This window comes from Bison bison, unplaced genomic scaffold (genome assembly GCF_000754665.1).
Source record: "Bison bison bison isolate TAMUID 2011002044 unplaced genomic scaffold, Bison_UMD1.0 scf7180017864038, whole genome shotgun sequence".
Lineage (NCBI taxonomy): Eukaryota > Metazoa > Chordata > Mammalia > Artiodactyla > Bovidae > Bison > Bison bison.
In genome coordinates this window covers 238,187-243,650 of record NW_011494610.1, presented here as the reverse complement: position 1 = coordinate 243,650, position 5,464 = coordinate 238,187, and the positions used below count along the sequence as shown (strand labels likewise).

The following is a 5,464-nucleotide window of genomic DNA, read 5'->3' as shown; positions in this document are numbered from 1 at the left end:
TCCAGACATGCTGATTGTTATGATTTAATCTCTGATGGGCTACGTATGTCCTAGGTTTAGAGGAAAAGAGAATGGGTAGAGAGACACAGAAGACTCAGATGACATGGTCTCATCACTCATGAACTCAAAAGTTGGCTAAGAGAAGAAAATCTGTTTATTTATAAGGGATATGTATCTTGTTCATCTTGCAGTTTATTGTACTTTTTGGGTATTTATATTCATATCTTTCACCAAATTTTGTAAGTTTTCTGTCATATTTCTTCAAAAACTCTTCCTTTTCTCTCTCACTTCTCCTTCTGGGACTCCCACAATGAGTATTTTGATATATTTTTATGATATATCACAGGTATTTTTTTGTTTCTGTTCTTCAGACTTGAGAATTTCTATCATCATTCAAGTTCACTGCTTTTTTATTCTGCCTGCTTAAATTTGCCTTTGAATCCCTCTAATGGTTTTTTCATTTTGGTTATTGTATTTTTCAGTTCCAGAATTTCTTTTCTGTTTGTTTTTAGTTTTAAAAAAATCTCTGTATGGATATTTCCATCTTATTCATTCATTGTATTGACTTTCTTCAAGTTAGTTCCTTGAACATTTTTTTTTTCATCCAAAATCTTTTTAATAACAAGGTAGACTCTCAGGTTAGTTTTTGCAGCCACGGCAGAGCGGCTTGTTGGCCTCTGGTACACTCCAACTTCCGGCCCTTGGAGCAGACATAGGGGTTGAGGTAGCTATGCGGGGTTACTGGGGCCTTGCCGAAATGCCTTGTACACCTCTCGCCCCTTGTCAGGACCAGAGAGGAGGACAGTGCCACAGCCCTTGGGAGAGGCCAGGGCCAGCTGGTCAAAGGTGAGGATCTTGCCCCCTGCCTTGAGGATGCGACTCTGGGCGCGGCCGCTCACGCGCAGAGCACGCAAGCTTCAGTTTGGGCACCTCCTGGACACGAACCTGATGCGAAGAGCTGACTAATTGAAAAGACCCTGATGCTGGGAAAGACTGAGGGTGAGGGCAGGAGGAGAAGGGGACGACAGAGGATCAGATGGTTGGACGGCATCACCGGCTCAATGGACATGGGTTTGGGTGGACTGAGGGAGTTGGTGACGGACAGGGAGGCTTGGCGTGCTGCAGTTCATGGGGTTGCAAAGAGTCGGACACGACTGAGTGACTGAACTGAACTGAACTGAACATGAACACCATCAGTTACAGCCCCCACGACCACAGCTGTTTTGCCTTCCCGGCCAAGAAGCTTCATCTTCCGGATCATCCAGGAAAGGGACCGCGGTGGCCAGTTGGTGCGGCTTATGAACAATCTCTTCAGGATAACCTAATTGAAGGTGGAGTTGGTTCCTCTGGCCAGGAACCTGTATGGTTTGACCAACAGCCCCAGGTAAATGTCCTGGCTCTTGGGCTCCTTGTGTGGAACCTTTCTGTCCTTGTGGTAAATGTCAACTCCCATGATGGCGCCTCCTCCTTAGCCAGGTCTGGAAAGCTCTTTAAGCATCTTAAAGACAGTTGTCTTAAAACTTTTTCTCTAGCAGATCTTCCATCAGATCTTCTTCAGGGACAATTATTATTGATTTATTAAAAAAGCTTTCATATTTCTTTGTATGCCTTGTGACTTTTTTCTTTTTTTTAAAAAATCGGACATTTGAATCTAATAACGTGGTAACTCTGGAAATCCATTTGTCCCCCTTCCCTAGGGAGTGATTTTATTTTATTACTGTTTTTGTGAGTGCTGTTTTGTTTTTGTTTGTTTTTTATTGCTTTAGTCTGTCTGTATGTTGAGGATCAGTCTGAAATGAAAACTTAATGATATTTTCACATTTTTTTCTGAGCCCTTTCTAGGACATGCATTCTCACTTTCTAATTTTTCCTGTATACGTAGTTATTTTTTAAATGTCTGGCTCCCAGAAAGAGAAAAATGAAGTGTAGGGAAATGGGCACTGGCCCTGGAAGTCACTTTGACCAGAGAGGGAAGGGCTTGTAACAATGAAAGGAGGTGCTTCTTTGTGAGATCAGAATGGGCAACCAGCAGGCAGAGCATAGATCCCTGATATTTGGAGAACAGAATTCTTTTTGCCCAAGTTGGCTGCCACAGCTATGTTTAAACTTCTCCAGGAACATGTGCACAGTTGTCTGTCACGTGGCTGGGGGTGGAGAATACAGAGCTGCTACTCCTCTAAGAGCTGAAATTGAAATTAATTACAACAATTATCCTCCCCTGTTTTTTGCCCTGCTTTATTTAGTACTCCAATGCCAAACTTGCCTGTTATTCCAGGTATCTCTTGATTTTCTGTTTTTGCATTCCAGTCCTCTGTGATGAGAAAAACATCTTTTTTTGGTGTTAGTTCTAGAAAGACTTGGAGTTCTTCATAGAACCATTCTACTTCAACTTCTTTGGCATTAATGGTTGGGGCATAGACTTGGATTACTGTGAGGCTGAATGGTTTGTCTTGGAAACAAACCGAGATCATTCTGTCTTTTTTGAGACTGCACCCAAATACTGCATTTCAGACTCTTTTGTTGACTATGAAGGCTACTTCATTTCTTCTAAAAGGGAAGAAATATCTACTACCCACAGTAGTAGATATAATGGTCATCTGAATTAAATTCACCCATTCATGTCCATTTTAGTTCACTAATTTCTAAAATGTCGATATTCGCTCTTGCCATCTTCTATTTGACTACATCCAATTTGCCTTGATTCATGGACCTAACATCCCAGGTTCCTATGCAATATTGTTCTTTACAACATTGGACTTTACTTTCACCACCAGACACATCCACAGCTGGATGTTTTTTCCACTTGGTTCAGCCTCCACATGGAACAGAAAACTGGTTCAAAATTGAGAGAGGAGTACAAAATTGAGAAAGGCTGTATATTGTCACCCTGCTTATTTAACTTATATGCAGAGTACATCATATGAAATGCTGGACTGGATGAATGCTGGAATCAAGATTGCCGGGAGAAATATCAATAACCTCAGATATGCAGATGACACCACCCTTATGGCAGAAAGTGAAGAGGAACTAGAAAGCCTCTTGATGAAGGTGAAAGATGAGAGTGAAAAAGCTGGCTTAAAACTCAACATTCAAAACACTAAGATCATGGCTTCTGGTCTCATCACTTCATGGAAAATAGATGGGGAAAAAGTAGAAATGGTGACAGATATTCTTTTCTTGGGCTCCAAAATCACTTTGGATGGTGACTGCAGCCATGAAATTAAAAGACACTTGCTCCTGGAAGATAAACTTTGACAAACCCAGACAGTGTATTAAAAAGCAGAGACATCACTTTGCCGACAAAAGTCCGTCTAGTCAAAGCTATAGTTCTTCCAGTAGTCATGTACAGATGTGACAGTTGGACCTTTGGTGCGTATAGGAAGAAGACAAAACAATAAACTCTGTGTCTGGTTAGTCCAGTTGCACCAGTTTTTTATTTTATTTGTTTATTTATGGCTGCACTTGTTCTTCGTTGCTGCACGAGGGCTTTCTCTAGTTGCGGTGCGTGGGCCTCTCACTGCAGTGATTTGTCTTGTTGTGGAACATTAGCTCTAAGGTACATGGGCTCAGTAGTTGTGGCAACATGGGCTTCGTTGCTCCCCAGCACGCGAGCTCTTCCTGGACCAGGGATCTGAACTTGTGTCCTGTGCATTGGCAGGCAGATTCTTAACCACTGGACCACCGGGGAAGTCCATTGCACTTGGTTTTATACACACCTTACTCTAGCTGGGTGCTAGGGCCACACATGTTATCTCAGTTGCCCTTGTTGTATCTTGGGGCTGTTACTGCTTTGCCAAGGAAGACAAGGGAAACACTGACAGACCCAGATTTTTGTATTGAGGAGAATAACACAAGTTAAAAGCCGTCATCCAAGTCATTCTTTCACTTTTGGTGCCCAACTGTCATGGGCATCAAAATATCCTTTCCTCCCTAAGGTATAACTGCCCTCTTTCCTCAAAGGATTCTTAGTCTTGAGTTTGGTTATTAATATTTACACACTTTTTTCCCCCACTTCTCTGGCTTTTCCAGGAGTTGACTGGAAGAGGAAGCAAACAGTCTATGGGAATATGTTATGCATTTTTGTACCCAACAAACCTACTCTGGGACACCCAGTTTCATGTCTCACAATAGGAAAATGTCAGAACTTTCATTTATGTGGACCAGTCAGATTAGCCCAGTGCCTGTATTTCAGGCTCCACAGCATGTCTCCTATAGCTGATGGGGTTCAAGAATGATTTGCAATTCTAGAATCTTTACCAAAGTTGAAATGTACATATATTCAGAGTAAACCCTGTCTGGACGAGAGTCTCTTCTTGAAGTAATCAGAATTTTTGCAGAAAACTGTCTCAGTTTAGGGAACTTGTTTTCTTATTCTTAAGACTGAGCAGAGACCAAACTTGCATGTCTAGCAACAAGATTTCACTGGCTGGTTCATAAGGCCCCTGACATTGGCCCTAGCAACTGGTGGTGCAGGATGGGATGGGAATCTGTCAATAAGATGGACAGGGAAGGGGTTCAGGGAAGGGATGCCTGAAGAAATTCAGAAATGAGATGGCTAAGCTGAGTGTCCTGCAGCTGGGAAGATCATGGTCATGTGGAACCTTGTAGCACTGTGTTCAGAAGACTTGGCAAACAGTGTCAGGATGGTCACTCTCTTGGGAGCTAAAGCATACTCACTGAACTGAAGCTGAGAGTTCTTTTCTCAGGGCTGAGAATAGCCAAGTCAAATGTCAGTGATTGAGGCACTGAAAAATGTCCAAGTATTCAATAACCGTGATAAATAGAGATGATATCAGGAAGATAGTTAAACAAATAGTTAACTATTAGTCCCAATAGTTAAACAAATTGGGACTCCTGCCTTGGTGAACATGAATTGGAAGACACTGTGAAGAAAAATTTGTTATGAGTGCAAGAACATTTCATTTGAGTTTAAGGGTCACTGCTTGGTTTGATTTCAAGGACAAAGAGTAGTGTAGATTTGGTACTTTGGTTCTACTAACTACTCAACCTGAGAGGCGAAGTGATGTAAACCTATCCAGATTTGGCTCATCACATCTCTAACAGTGTAAGCATTGACTATATGCATGAGGAATGGTTCAGGAGGGAGTGGGGAGTAATGGATTAGGACCAGCTCACATTCCAGCTCTGGATAAAGTGGTGGGAGGTGGGTTGGGAATTGCAGAGAGGAAGAAGGGCTCACACATAAAATTTTTTCATTTTAATGATCATACAGTTATTTCTCAGGAAACACAACACTAACATTAGGAAAATAGTAAAAGGATGCACATTTCAAAGATCTTAAAACTGGTCTGATTTTCCCCACAGCTGTTCTTCAGTGTGCTTGTGCTAAGAAGCTTCTTAGCTGATGGGAGTTTCCCCAGATGGTCTGTTTAAGCAAAACAAACAAAGAAACAAAAGAAACAGGTTATAGGTTTTGTAAAGTCCCCCTGGACTATGTTAAGTC

The 5,464-nt window shown here is 41.9% G+C and overlaps 1 pseudogene; it reads right to left on the bottom strand.

Annotated features, from left to right (window-relative positions):
* Positions 1-634: 634 nt before the first annotated feature.
* On the bottom strand, positions 635-1,453 carry LOC104985099 (annotated as a pseudogene).
* Between the last annotated feature and the right edge of the window lie 4,011 nt (positions 1,454-5,464).